The 16,379-nt window shown below is 36.1% G+C and overlaps 1 pseudogene; it reads left to right on the top strand.

The window, feature by feature from the left end:
* LOC102888414 overlaps positions 1 to 13,480 on the top strand; it is a 32,597-nt pseudogene extending 19,117 nt beyond the window's left edge.
* The last annotated feature ends 2,899 nt before the right edge of the window (positions 13,481 to 16,379 follow it).

Genomic DNA, 16,379 nt, shown 5'->3' with positions numbered 1-16,379 from the left:
GAGCAGGTTAGTGAAGCATTTCCAAATGCTATTGCTTATGTAAAGTTTAAAGTCCTTGTGGCTCTTTAGTAAAGGAGAAGAATATTTAACTGTCTTCAGATATTTGAAAGGAATTTTGCATAGAACAGATTAACTTTTTTTTTTTTGTATTGCATCGAGGCACAAATAAGTGAAATAGCACAGGGAAACTTTATGAGTGAATGAGTTCCATTCTCATTGCTATAAGCACTCAAAATTAACATTACCAGGGGAGCGAGTTTGCTTTTGTTCTTTTTAAATATATTCAAAAATAAGTATAAAACAGTTTTACCAAAAAAAATGAGAGGGAGGAAAGCAAGCAAGGAAGGAAAATGGCAGGAAGAAGAAGAGAATGGAAAAATCGCATTTTTGCAATTTCTTTGATTACTTTAAGAGGTAAATGCTTAGTAATTTAAGTTAATAGTCACTATTTTCTTATGAGAATAGGAAAGTTTTGTCCCATCTATGACTTGGAAAGATATAAAAAATCAGAAATACAATCACATAAAAAAAGACACAAGATATAAAATACCCAGTGTTGATGAAAGTATATATGATGGGTATTCTCATATATTTCTGGTAAGAGTATGTATAAGATGATACATTCAAACAAAATAACCATTTTGACAATATAAAACACTTATAACTTTTATCCTATAGTTCTATTTCTGTGCATTTATCCTAATGAGATAGTCTTAAATAGAAGCCGTGAGTACAAATATATTAATCACAGTGATTTTTAAATAGTAGAAAAAAATGGAAACTATATAAATCCAGTTATAGAAGAATGATACATTAGCTACAATATCTTCACTTGATAGAACCTTATGTGTCATCAAAAGGTGTTTTCAAATAATGTGTACCAGTATAGAAAAATATTTATTGATATATGAAAACTCAAAGAAGTACAGTTCTAATAGCCAAAATATTTTTTTAATTCTAATAATTTACTTGGCTCTTCTAAAATTGTTAATAAATTTCTATTCATACACCCCAGTAATACTTCCCATATCTCTTTTTTCTCTCCTTTTCAATTTTCTATAAGCCCACATCACTTGGGAGTCTCTTATTTACACACACACTTTGATGTTCTCATTCCCTTTTCTCAACTGCTTTCCCTTTCTCTCCATTCCCTCTTTGTCAGTTATTTTTTAAATAAATCTAGATCAACTAGCTTTTCTCTTCTTCCCACCCAGTCTTGAATTTTGCATCTCAAAAGTCCATCAATCCAGTCTGGTGGAATGCCTTTTTCTCTGAAAAGGCAAACTGGAATAGAAAAAACAAGGTCAACATTCTCTCTTTTGGCAGAGGGAGGTTATTTATTTCAAATTAAGATTTTTTTTATCCTGTTCAATTTTGAATAGGTTAACAGAATTTAAGATACCAAATATTGAAACTTAGCATCAAGTTCCAAGTATTGAAACTTGATATTCAGGTATTATTATCAAACTAGTTTTTTTGTTTGTTTGTTTAAATGCATAAACTTAAACATATTCCCACCAGAAATCCATCACGTATACTTTCATCAACATTGGGTATTTTATTTGTCTCTTTTTTAATGTGAAACTAAGAAAAATTATTTTAAAATACTGATAAATACACAGTTATGATAATTGTAACAGAAATGAAAATGTTATAGTATAAAGAACTAGAAAGGTCTTCCAGATGGAGAGCTAGGATATTGCTATGGAGGAGAACCAGGGTTTGCTACCTCAAAATATACTATATAGGATTTTGATCAGTTTAAGTTGGTTATTTTTTAGAAACAAAAGACTTGGAAAGAACCTTTGATCATCCCCCTTTCCCTGCTTAAAAGAATAGAAAAACCTGCCTAAAGGAAGAAAGCTATTCACTTTAGATATTTACCTTAGCATATGTGAGTTAAGTGGCAGACAGGGAGGATCCATGCAAACCTGTTTATCGGACTCCCCTCTGTGCCCTATTGTTATTGGGTGGCCCAGCAAGAATTTGTTTACCACGTTTGCTCTTTCTCATCTACCTGTGATTTCTCTATTTTCTCTTTGAAATCCAAAACCTCTTCCTCCGCTCCTTAGTCCACTGCATCCTCAGGGCTCACATTCTTATAAACTCCCACATGTACATATGTAATAAATTTGGTCATTTTCTCCTGCTAATCTCTCTCATGTTAACTTGATTATTACTCCAGAGAGAAATTAAAAAGGTGGGAGAAAATTTATCTTTTTCTGCCTCCACACTATAAAAATGAAAACTTCGATTGGAACTGAGCAGGGAGTAGAGTTTGCCACCCCAAAACATGTCTTTCAAGATTCTTTTAAGCTGGTTGTTTTCAAGAAAGGAAAGACTCAGGAAGAAACTTTGACTTTCTCTCTAATTGCCCAAAAGAATTTAGATAGAGGACCTGCTCCAAGAAGGGTGCTATCATTATAGGTAACTATAGTTTAATATGAACTAGTGTGTGATGGACAGGGAGGAACCTAGCAAGGCCAGTCTAATCAAAGTCCTCTCTGTCCCATTGTTAAAGATGGCCCAGTAAACATTTGTTTACCAAACATTTGCTTTGCCGTAACCATGTAAATTGTCTTACTGCCCTTTGAAGTCCCAATCACAAACCCCCTTTCTCCTTAACTCAAAGTGACATAGAAACCTCAACCACCCAGTTTATCCTCGGGTCTCATATTCTTATGAAACTCCCATATATATGTAATAAGTTTGGCCATTTTCTCCTGTTAATCTGTCTCATGTCAATTTGACTATTAGGCTAGCCAAAAGAACTTAAGATAGAAGGAAAATTATTTTTCCTCCTCCATAGAACTATATCCCAGGATCCTGCCAATCCCTTGCTGAGTTACATAAGTATAACTTACATATACCCTAGTTATACAGGGGCCTAGTTACACAGAGTGCTGAAGTAGCCAGTTTTTAATAGGGAATATGTCAAGAGGAAGGAAAACAGAAGTAAGGGCTTAAAAATACTTAAATTGCTTCCTTGTTTTTGATTTTTTTTAAGTTTCCATTTCTAAACATAATTGATATGACTAGAGCCCTGCTGCTCTCTTTGATTAAATAAGAAAAGCTTAATTGCTACTCTTTGCACCTCACTAGATACTTCCTGTAATATCCTGTTTTCTGTTAACTACTTAATCGATAATTCAATTAAAAGTCAGGTGGATGAAGTCTCATGAGGTCTTGGATTTACTTTAAAATACTTTAGCAACAAAAAGAAGAAAATGAAGGTAGATAAAGCCAGCTTGACGAAATACGGATAATTATTTAATCTGCCTGTCGCATATAGTAGGGTCATTATACTAGTCTCTCCACTTTACGAATGTTTGAAAGTTTTCGTAATAAGATTAAAATCAGTAGTTACATTGAAGGCAATTTCAAGCTCTTAGCTTTAAAGAATAAAGTTTTGCTAAACAAAAATTTAACTTCTAAGGCCGAAAGTCTTTTTTAAAAGAAAGGGTTTATTATAAGCCATTGTTAGCAAGTGCCAGGTGGGAAAGGCAACACATCCACCGACCTGGAGTTAAGGGCTGTTTCTATAAATCAAGTAGCGAGGTAGAAAGATCCAAGCTGTTTCGAAAGAATTTACATTGTCTATAGATAAAAGAGGTAGGAGAAAGTAAAGCAAGGCCAGCTCTGGGATAGATGCAGAGTCCTCGAGGAAGAAGTTTTTGTTGTCCTGGACTGGCTAGGGGCAAGAGGTTGGAAAATTCATATGTAAATAGGAAGTGCAGGCTCAGTGGGGTTCCATGGTGCCTGGCTATTCTTTCCTTTAGATAATCTTGGAAATAGCCACTTGGAAATTAATCCGAAATTCCATAGGACATTCAGGAATGTGAGCAGCCTTGTTAGCTGGCCCCTGCAGTTGTTAACTTATTAACCCCTTCTTGTGTCTTTCATCCTCTGGCCTGCTGTAATTTAATTTAGGATATCTCAGAATTTTCTCCTTTTGGTTTCATATTCTACCGATGAAGATTTTTTTTTTTTATTGTACATCTTGATTTATCCAAAACAGTATTTAAATTTCAGATATTTGAAAATGTTCTGTTAAAAAAAAAAAAAGCAGGCCTAAAACAGAGTCACTTGTGCTAGGTCCCATGTCAGCAAACCAAGACTTAATTGCAGTTTTAGTCTCTCCCAGGAATGTAATCTTAAACCAATAGATCTGTAATTTCCTGGTCAGCAGTAGTGAGGTTATCCACCTGATAGATGGAAAGATGAAGTAATCTGTCCTTTTCCTTATCCCTGTTTCCTTCTGCCTATAAAGCCTTCCAGTCTATACATCATCTCAGAGCTCCTATTTGCTAGATGAGATGTTGCCCTAGTTGTGAACTGTTCAATAAAGCCAATTTGATCTTTAAATTTACTCAGTTGAATTTTGTTTTTTAACAAATTCAAAGATAAAAAACATATGCATATGATAAATATCAGATTCAAGACATTTTGGTATTCGGCATACTTACAAGTAACACCAACTTGCACTTCTTGTCACAAGTGAAAAATCCAAGATTTTTGATTCCAAGATTCTTCACTAGCTCTTTCCCACCCCCCACTGTGAAACTTGTGAAAGCTTGTTCTGTTCACCACATGACAGCCAATAAGTCAAGTAACAAGGACTTGGGGAAAGAAAAGCAACTTTAATCGGAAAGCCAGCAAGCCAAGAAGATGGCAGACAGCTATCCTAAAGTCCAACTTGAGAAAGTACAGAATTCAGGCCTCTTTTATGACAGGAGAAGAGAATGAAAGGAGTTTGACGTTAGGAAATGATTGATGATTGCAGACATCTGGATGTCAGCAAGGGTTCAAGGGGGAAGGTAAAACTTCAGACTCTGGTTCCCATGATCTCAGTCAAGAGATTCCTATAAATCTTTTGATAAACAATCATTAATTTTGTACATACCTTCCTTATCTCCTTGAGGACGTAGTTTCAAGCTAGGAGGTTGTTTCAGTAATTTCTAGGCTATTGGTTAGATTTCTTTAATGATTAACATGTCTACGTGAAGGACATGGCAGAAGTTGCTAATTGACATGTCAGGCTTGAGCAAGATGGAATCAGAAAGACTGATTATTTTATTCAATTACACCATTTCACTCCTCTTTGTGCTCTTGTACCTCACTCTTGGATTTAGCCTCAAACATCCTTTTCCTTAATTCTATTACTCACTATTGATTTTCATGAATGGAAAATAAGCTATGTAAGATTCAAGAGAAAGATGCTTGGATCGAAAATTGAGGCAAATAGCAGGAGTGGTGTTAACTAAAGGGAGAAGATAAAGAAATTAACATGTTTTGAGACCTCTACTATGGCAAAGGCCGTAGTATGATGGCAGAATTTTACATGTAGCAGAGTAAGACAGTTTTTGATGTTGCTTGCAAGAAGCTTATTATTTATTTCCTAAGGAGATATTTTTTTATCTAGTGACTCTTTATGCAAATTTCAGGTAGGCAGAGGTTTTTAATAAAGTTATAATGTTCAACGGTGAGAACATAGCAAATATCTTCTATCACTCCATCAAATCTGTCAGTCACTGTGATTTCCTGGAAAGTAAATCTGATTACTAGGGCAGAGGTAGATCAATTTGCCTAAGGAGCTCAGGGCCTTCTGGGAGAGAATAAATACTAAAAAGCCTCTCTGGAGATAACCTCTCCTTCCTCTCTGAGATATAAAATTAGAGAGTGCTGTTGAGATAAATAAGGCAGACTTCATCCACCCAAGGGCTAGTGGTAGGGATAGGTAGCATGTCTCCTAAAATAAAATTAACATAGAGAAAGGGGTTATTTGGACTGGTAGCTCTAACTCTAACAAGAGTAGGTAGAGTAATAAATATATGTATGCTTTTTCAGCATAAAGCATTAACTGGTACTTACACCCTTCCCCTGAACAAGACAAACTCTTACCTCATGTTGGATTTCCCCTCCTTTACCTTTCACTGCTTTGAAATTATCTGGAAATTCAGCTCTTAATTAAATGTTTTATACCATACCACTACTTTGTTAAGAAAATTACCTATGTATAAAATACTGTTGCTTGTATTTTGAAATGAAAGGAAAATAATTTAGAGTCAGTTGTAATGGACAAAGCAAGAGGTGTTCAAATCCACGTAATCTTCTCGATGATTTCAGACTTCCTCATCCTAACCCTGATTTACTTTCCACCTTCCTTCCTTATCTGAATAGTTCTCACCCTTGATTTCCTACCTCAGGTCCCATTTTCCCCTTGAAATCTCACCAAGCATCTTACTTCACAGAGATGTTTTTCTGCTTTTAAATTCCTACCAGATTTCATTTTCATATTCTTGTTACGTTTTAAGTATACAAACTAAAAAGGAACTTATTTGAGAACAGTGACTGCATTCTAGATCTCTCTGGACTCTTCAGGGCTTTACTCTGGTGCTTTATATGTCAGTGAACATTAGACTAAAACTCTAATTTAGTCAGAACACATGAGTTCTTCCCCTACTGCTCTTTGGTTCTTCTTAGCTTATCAGGGACAACTGAAAGTGAATGTTAGGGCTATTACTGGTCTACCTAGCAACCAGAAGGGTTCCCAAGGATACACACTCTGAAGACATACACTTTTGATATGGTAATGAATGAAACTAAGGAGCTAGTCCTAAAACAGTACATTTCCATATAAACTGAAATCATATGTCAATATTGAAACTACCATATAATCAACTATGGCTTTATGGTCTCAAAAGGAGCTATTATTGCCCTCCCTATAATCAAACGTTTTATTTTAGTCACATCAAACAAACATCTCTAACTTTTAAAAAATGAAAAAAATGAGGACATTGTTGACTAAAAAATAATATCTACTAGGTGTTCCATCACCCAAAAGGATTTATTCGTGAAAAAGAAAGAGTTGTAATCCAGTGCATGCAGACATGGTAAGCCATGTGCACACTCTAGCCTGCATGTCAAGATGGAGGGGTATTTATAGAAGGGTAAAAGAAGTTAAGGGAAAGAAAAGTTAGGACCATAGAGCTTTATTATAAGCACAGTTCTTCCTGTTGGGTTTTCACGTGTAGGGTTCTCACCATTACATAGAGTAGGAGAACTTCCATAAGCCCTAACAACCAAACATGTACAGATAAAGCAGATTTAACAACATCATTCGGACATTTTCCTTAAGAAATGAACCCTTATAGGGTGGAAGCTAAGAGAATAGAAATAAAAGAACATATTTAAAAGTAATTTTATAGAAATTATGAAGAGAAGACAATAAATAAATGGATTAAGTTTAAAGGAGATAGATAAATCTAAGAAATTCAGTACACAAGGCTATGTGACTTCTTGAATAGTATAATCGACAAAAGCAAGTAAGTTGTGAGGGGTCTGAGAAATAATGTCTGTGATACTGTGATTTATAATAAGAAATATATATTTGATTTTTGTCCCATTCCTGGCACAGAGTTCCCAAAATTCCTGTAAATTCATAAGTGATAAGAGCACTAGGAGCACCTTTTACTCTAATGAGGTGACTCTGGGTAGGCTCCTGGATGTTCCTGGATGGTGGTTGGTCACCAGAAAGCCCAAGCCAAGATGAGAAGTTTGGGAATTTTTAGCCCCACACCCCACATTCCAGGGGAAAGGGGCTGGAAAGGGAGTTAATAACTCATCATGCTTACATGAGGAAGCCTCCGTAAGATACCTCAGAGGCCAAAAACAAGAATCAGTACAACAATGAATTCGGAAAACGCCCATAGAACAGAACTGGGACTGGTCTCAGGAGTTTGGGGAATGTGCCACACACACTGGCCAGATGTCAAGTTGCTATGAATCATAACTACTATGTGTCTTTCATTTTCCACTTTTAGAATAGGAGTTTTTCTTGCCATTGTCCTATCCCTTTCTCACCAATGTGTACTGGGTGTGGTTGGGGGGTGGGAGGTGAAGAGACAGGTGTTTTTAACTCACACATCTGCAGATCAAGATGAACTGAACCTGAGGAATCTCATCCACATCTGGACCCAATACAGATGACAAGATCTTAAACTTAGAGCTAGCAGAGTAATGGGATGAGATTTGGGGGCAATAGGGAAGATGAATGCATTTTGCATGTAGGAAGAAGATAAATTCTAAGAGATAGACTGTGGTAGATTGTTTCTAAAGATAGCTGCCAACAATTCCTTCCATCTCTGCCCGTGCATGTTGCTCCGCTGATCAAAAGATAGAATCTATTTCCCCACTCCTGAGAATTTGAGCGGGACGTGACTTGCCTTGTCCCATAGAATGTATCAGAAGTGACATTCTAGAACATCCAAGCACAGGCCTTAAGAAGCTCCTGCTTTTTAGGGGATCCAGCTGCCTTATAAATAAGCATGGACTAGAGTACCAAATAGTGAAAGAGTAGGGACTTCAAGAGAGAAGTCTTGGCTTCCTGTGCTGCCTGCTAAGGTTCCAGGCATGAGGGAAGCTATCCTGGATATTTCAGCCCAGCTTAGCTCCCAGATTCAAAAATGACTTCAGCTGACACTATATGAAAAACAATAAGCCATTGTCACTAAGCCTTGCAAAAAACAAAAAACAAAAAAAACCACATAATCATGAACAAATAAATGATTGTTTTTAAAAGCCACTAAATTATTGGGGTGGTTTATTATGCAACAATAAAAAGCTAAAACAGAGTACTTAAGAACATTTTTGGGATGGTGGAACACATTTGGAGACACAGACATTGTTTTAATAATTAGGGATTCAAATACATTGAGTTTGTTATCAGAGTGGGATCTATAAACAGAAATGTTACACTGTCAAATTTATAACACATTTAAGGAGTAAAACAGGATTGTATGTTTATATAATACTTTAAGCACTGATTTACCCAAGAACTATTCACTGATAATCTCTTATTTGCCAGGCACTGCGCTAAGGGTTCAAAGACAATGTGTTTCAAGATGACTTTAATTTAGCCAGTTAGCAATTTTCAGAATATTCTGTAAATATGGGTAGCTTCTAGGAGTTAAAGGTAGGCGGGTCTATTTCTCCACTCCTCCACCCCAATTCCCAGTAGCCTTAATGTCAGAGGTATCTTACAACAAAAATTCTGACAAATGTACTAACATTTGTTAGATGTGATTTTAATATATACAGAAATTATGGTCCTTCCATGATGAGAACACGAAATTCCACTAAGAAATACACATTAAGATTGTTGGGGAGCAAGAAAGAATTCCTCTACTCTATTCTTCTTTAGTCCTTATGGCTGTACTAGTTAAAAAATTGGCACGAGACTAAATTGACAGGAGAAAAAAACAATTTAATACGTGCATACCGGAGATTCACAATGTGTGGCTCAGAACACAAAAAAGTGAGGCTCAAAGAAATGATTGAAACTGGCCCCTTTTTATACTTTCTTAGACAAAGAATACATTTGTGAGAAATTGACAGGACAAAGGAAGTTGGTGCTCATTAGAAGAGAATCTAAACAAGTTTGGGCATTTGTTAGTGAGAAATCTTAACAAAGTGTAAGCTTGAGTAGTAAATTCATAAAGGCATTGCAAGATTTGTTTACACACGTTTTCGACTCTGGATTTTGTAACTTGTGATAAGGTCGTCTCTCGGTTTTTCAGGATCAGGTAAGACACCTATCGTGGAGGTTTATTTCCTGTTTTTAGGGAGACAGAGGAAAGTCAGAGAGTTCTTCCTGCTCTTGTTGCTTCTGAGGTGATTTTAGTTCAAAATAATCAATGTGCCATCTGGGCACTGACATGATGATGAAGCAAACCAAAATTCTAGTATTAATATTTTTATGGCAAGTTTGGGAATAATCTGTTTATCATTGATGTATTTTAATGTTTTATGTTTTAATGCTTTAAGGAGTTTGGCATATTAAATATTTTATAGATTATCCTTATGATTCCAATATAAAAAGTTTCATTGATTTAGATTAGCAATTTTAAGGCATAAGACATGTTGAAAGGCATAAAATAATGTTATTAGGTTTATAAAGAGTATTATAAGTTTTAAAATAACTTGAGATTCAATATAAATATATGTACATATTAAATTTTCTAGATTTATGAGTTACTTAAATACTTGGGAAATTTTGCCAAACAACTGAAATATTGAACTAAAAGTGTAAATGGGACCAAATATTAATCAAAGGCCTCTTAAAAGTAATTGTTAAAATTTTTCAGATTTATAAATTAATAATTTAATGTATAAGTGAATTTAAAAGCTTAAGAAATAAATTAAAAATTTTATGACTTTAATAAGTTAATATCAACTAATCTTTTCTTGAGTCATTGTCAAGGACACTAAAATATTCTCATTTACATACTGTGGATTGAGAGTTCATCAATGTTAGGTATAGATTGTGTTGAAAAAGAAGAAAATGCTACCCTGTGTGTGTGAGTTCTTTTGCTTTCCTTTCTATTTGTTTAATTGAATAGTTAAAATTTATATTTCTAAACCTGAGTTTGAATGTTTAAATATTTTAATAAACTGCTAAGAGAGGAATTTTCTCTCTCTCTCTTTTTTTTTTTTTTTAGTACTGCTTTGTAAAGAGCAGAATTGTCCAAAAGTGGCCCAGAGAACTCATTGTGGGTTTCCCAGACAATAGGCAGCTCCATCTCCCAGTGGATAGGACTGCAGTTGAACTTAGCTACCTGCTATCTTTATGGCTTCTTCTAGCCAGAGACTTACAATTTCTCATGGGTTCTAGGATCTCTAAGAAGGAGTGGATCCAGGTTTCCTATGCCTGAAATTTACCAATCTCCTTTGCTAACACTTCGTTTTTATTTCCCAAATAAATCTTACTTAACCATATCTTGTGACACTGCACCTTTTTCCACTTCATTTTAAATTCTATTGTTTGTGAATTTCAGTGCTATTACATGTCTCTTTCACATGCAGCTACAGAGGAAATTAATTTGAAATTTTATCCTTGTCAAACACAATGGAAGTATAAGATATAACCCTGCAGTCACAATTATGTGTAAATGGAATGTAAGAAGCTTAGAAAGACAATTATAATAATTAAATTAGAAATTCTTATCAGCAAATTATGACAGGTCTGAAAAATGTTAGTAATGTAGAGAAGAGACAAGAGAACTAAAATGTTAAATTGAGCCATAGTCAGAGACTGCAATATGCTGATCAACCCTACAGCCAGACCACAAAGAAATCTGCAGAACAAAGGAAGATTTCTGCTGGGATTGCTAACAACCCATTTCCCCACACCATAAAGGGAAAACAGGAAAACAGAGCCTTTAAGTGGTGCCCTATACAAAAAGTTCCCCTATGGTTAAAACCATGGGGAACCTATGGATCAAAGTCTGGGAACTGTCAGCAGGCCTTTCATGATACATATTTCTTACATTTTCATGCTACATTCTTATCCTTCCTCACTGTATGCCCATATCAAAGGAAATGAGTAAACAAAGTCTTTAAACTGTAATTCACAGGAACTAGAGAATGCTATATGAATTACATTCCCCAAACATTCAGGGTCCTTCTCAGTGTCTTTACTCAGTATGCAGAAGATGTACTGTCTGGAAGCGTCCCTGTCTCTCCCTATTGTCTCTTCCCCTCTGAATCTCTCTTAGGCTCTCTAACTCTTTGCCACAGAGAGAAAAGACCACTCTCCGTCTATAGAGAATTACCTCTTCTCTGATAAACTTTTCTTTTGATTCTAACTTTCACATGTGCTTGAATTCATTCTTGGGCTCAGCCAAGGATCCTTTTCTTTCTCAGTACAGGGCTTGAGTTTCCCCACTCGGGGAAATTTGCTTTATCCTGAATCATTAGAATCAAAATTGGCTATTGCTGCAAATTATGCTTTTGCACTTATATGATTCTTTTTCATTTACTCAATTAACTTGCCTTTATTATTAAATACAAGACTTTCAAGAGCAAACCTATCTCAAGCTCGGAAAATTTAACCATCTAAGTTTATGGACATCAATTTCTACATGCCCCAGGGTGGTAAGTAGTTTTAGAAAGAAGACTAAAGAGAGCAGGCTGTGGTCCTGGCTCTGCCTTTTACCTGCTATGTGACTTCACTCTAGCTCATCAGTAAAGTGAAAATAGCAGAGCTTACTCAGCCAACCTGACAAAGTTATTTTGTAGTTTAGCTGAACAAGTGGATGTGAAAGAATCTCTGAAGTTCAGAGGAGAGGTACTATTGTATTCATCACTTCATCACTGTTCCATAATACTGAACGCACATATTGCATCCCTGTGCCTGGAATATATTGCTCTTTCCTCTTTGCCTGTTGAAATTGCACTTACTATCTAAGTCCATAGTAAAGTACTATCACATAGAGCCTTCATTGAACACCCCATCTGAAATCTTCTTTATTCTGAAAGTATTTACTGATCATAGAATTATTTAATTCCTACTTGTTGCTACCTGGTATATTATTCATTTTCTTATAATGGCTTAATTGCATTTTTAAATATAGTACAATGTCATGTACTCAAGGTAGAAAGTATACAGTATTCATCTGCTGAGCAAACCTCTGTCTATCCTTTGCTAGGCAGTACCGGCGAGTGCTCCCCTGCCACTCCAGCCCCAGCCCTAGCTGCAGGCCCCATCCTCATCCCCAGACTGGGTGGCAGTAGCAGCTACCACCACGGCTCTAGCCCAGACCCCGGCCTCAGCACCAGCCCCATTGCTGACCCCAACACAGTTGCTGGCTGGTCTTGCTCTACCAGATCCCTTCCCGGCAGCCATGTGGTCGGGCTGCACTGGTCATTTTGGCCTCCATCACGGACAGCTGTGAGTAAGGCAACGAGGGCGCTGTCAGAGTCATGAGGACCTGGCAACTATTGACAAATAGTTACTGGGAACTATTGACAAACACTCAGTGGAAGACAACAATTTCTTTTCAGTACCATATGATGAGTTAAAAGATGAGGTTGTTGTTGACATGGAATTTGCTAAGAACATGTACGAGTTTCATGAGAAAGTCTCTCCAAATGAGCTCATCCTGGTACACTACAGACCATGACACCACAGAGCACTGTGCTGATGATTCATGAGTACTGCCTCCAACCCCATTTACCTCACTGTGGACATGAGCCTCCAGAATGGCTGCATGAGCATCAAGGCCTATGTCAACACTTTAATGGGTGTCACTGGGAGAACCATGGGGTGATAGTGAAATATGCATATTATGACATTGAACACATTGTAGTTGACTTGATCATAAAGACTAGTTTTAGCCCCAACCAGGTGATCGGACTTTCAAGTGACTTGCAGCAAGTGGCAGGGTCATCAGCTCGCATCCAGGATGCCCTAAGCACAGCATTGCAGTATGCAGAAGATGTACTTTCTGGAAGTGTCAGCTGACAATACCATGGGCTACTTCTTGATGAATTTGGTTAATCAAGTACCCAAGATGGTTCCTGATGTCTTACAGACCACGCTCAACAGCAACGTCAGTGACCTGCTGTTGATGACCTGCTGTTGATGGCCAATCTCATACAGTCACACATTTCTCTCAATGAGAAACTTCTAAACCTGTGAATGGGCCCTAAGCAGCACCCCTGCCATTCTGGGCCTCAACCTTAAGACTCAAATGGAGTGAAGCAGAAATGGCTTCTTGTGATTTGAGTCAGTCAACTGCTTGTGACTCTAAATAAACATAGCTTCACTTTTGTAAATGAAAAAAAAAAAAGAAAAAAGAAAAACATATGTCTACATGAGGACTTGATTCTCAATAGTTATAGTAACTTTATTTATGATAGCTCAAAACTGGATCCAACCCAAATGTTGATTAATAGGTAAATGAAGAAGCAAATATGTTCTTATTTATAGCTAAGTAGTATTCCTAGTATAGATATACCATAATTTTTTTCCTCTTCACTACCTGATAGACATTCAAGTTGTTTTCAGTGAGGGACAATTATAAACAAAGCTCCTATAAATATTTGTGTAGAAATCTTTCTATGGACATAAGTTTTCATTTCTCTTGGGTAAACATTTATGGGTGAGATTGCTCAGTTATATGTTAAGGGTATGTTTAACTTTATAACAAACTACCAAACTGTTTTCTAAAATGGCTGTAGAATTTGCATTTTCACCAGCAAAGTATGAGAGTCTTAATTGCTCTGTATCCTAGCCAGCCCTTGCTATTGTCATTTTAAAAATAATTTTTAACCTTTCTAATAAATATTATTATGAACCGAATTGTGTTTCCCCACCCCCTAACGTATATGCGTTGAAGACCTAATCCCCAATGTGACTGTATTTAGAGATAGAGCCTTTAAGGAGGTAATTAAGGCTAAATGAAGTTATAAGAGTGGGGGCCTAATCCAATAGGACTGTTGTCCTTATAAGAGTAAGAGATGTCAAGAGTACACATGCACAGAGGAAAAGCCAAGTGACACTGATATGCAGCCATCGCAAGGCAGGAAGAGAGGTCTCATCAGAAACCAACCCTGACAGCATTTGGAACTGTGGGAAAATAAATTTCTGTTGTTTAAGCAACACACACTGAGGTATTGTCGTAGCAGCTGGAACAGACTAATACAGGTGTATAGTGGTATTTCATTGTGGTTTTAATTTGCATTTCCTTAATAATTAATGATATTGAATCCCTTTTCATGTACTTATTCGATATCTCTAGCTCTTCTTGTGAAGTATATGTTTGCACATAATTATGAATATTAACACACCAAAACCAATTTTTGCTCCAAGGATTTCTTAATTTGTTATCATGACCCTGTGATTCCTCAGTATTTGTATTTGAATAATCTTTGCAAAAATTAGGTTTCAATGGTGAGATTTTTAATTGGAATTTATAATACCTTTCACAATAATGTTAGATGTTTAGATATTTCGCCTTGGACAGAATGACATTCCAAAAACTTTATTCTGATTCCATGACTTAGATTTTAAAAATTGTTATTGAAGTTAACTGATTTTTTATTTAAAGCATAAAACTGATCATTTAACTGTAAACTTCTTGTTCTGCTAATAGAGTCAACATTTCATATATGCACCAAAAAGTTCAATAAAAAATGAACAAAATTAATTGAAACAGTCATTTGATCTAATGAATCAAAAGTGATATATAAAAGGGTTTTCTTCACCTGTACGTGTTAAATTTTTGTCTTTGAGCATAGTCTTTTTAAAATAAGTGTTTACTTTTGAAGTTGACGCCAATGCTTCTTCAATAGCTTTGCTGCTTCTGGGTTTTCAGTAATCAGTGCTATCACTGTGGTCTCCATGGTGGATATAAATAATGACAAACATTATGCAAGTTAAGCTTTTATCATAAATGTTATTAAGGAATGAAAATAGCAATTTTTCATTAAACACATATGTTATAGGTAGGATTGTGTTGTGTTACCCTTCAAAATTCACATATGTTGAAATCCTGGCCCCTGATCCCTCAGATTATGACCTTATTTGAAAACAAGTTCATTGAAGATTTATGTGGTCAGACTGGAGTAGGATGGGCCTCTAATCCAATATGGCTGGTGTCCTTATAAAAGGGTAAGTTTGGATAAAGGCACGCACATAGGGAGAACACTGTGTGAAGATGAAGGTGGAGATCAAAGTGATTCTTCTACAAACCATGGAATGCTGAAGATTGCCAGCAAACTGCCATAAAATAGGCGAGAGGCATGAAGAGTTAGCATGTATCAAATAATATAAGAAAAAGTGTGGGACTTTAGGATATTGGTGCAAAATAGCTGAAGTGATGCACTACTGCAGTGTAACCTGAATACGAATGGCAGTAAAGGTGGAAAGGGGCTGATAAATACCTAGTCTAGGAGATCAAGGTCTATTAAGTCTTGACGAGCTCAAGAAATTGATAATGGGAATGACAGAGGGAAGAGTTGCTACGAAGGTCAAAATCCAAGAGTGGTAAGTTTGAATTTAAGATTTCAGAGTGAAAGAGTTCCAGGTAATAACAGGATGTGTGTAGCTAATCCAGGGGTTAAAGTCTGATAAGAAAGAGGATATGATCAACTAGTTAATAAATGACAATACCAATAAAAGTCAGAGGTTGATACAGCTGATGACATGAACCGTAAAGAAACAGTGAGAATGAAAATGTAATCTGAAAATGGTTCAGGGACAAAGAAAAGATCCACCAGTTGCTCTAACACATACCTGCCACCACCTGGTCATCTTCCTTCCAAAAATTAGTTCCCAACTTTTAACTTCTATATCCCAAGAAATTAGGTCTTTCAAGATCCTTTTCCTTCTTCCTAAAAAACTGGTCTGGCAGGGAAACGATAGTGAAGAAAACTTAGAAGCTAACAGGTAAGGAAGCAGAAAAACTGGGGTAACAGTTTTTGCTTCATTATATTCATTTATTTTGATCGCTTCCTGGAATTTCCACCTGAATGTCTCAGAGGCTTCTTCAGCACAATATGTCCAAAACAGAACTTGAAACATCCATATCTTTCTC

This window comes from Pteropus alecto, unplaced genomic scaffold (genome assembly GCF_000325575.1).
Source record: "Pteropus alecto unplaced genomic scaffold, ASM32557v1 scaffold103, whole genome shotgun sequence".
In the NCBI taxonomy this organism is placed as follows: Eukaryota; Metazoa; Chordata; class Mammalia; order Chiroptera; family Pteropodidae; genus Pteropus; species Pteropus alecto.
Note: the sequence above shows the minus strand (reverse complement) of the source record. Positions and strands in the feature narration are given on the sequence as shown.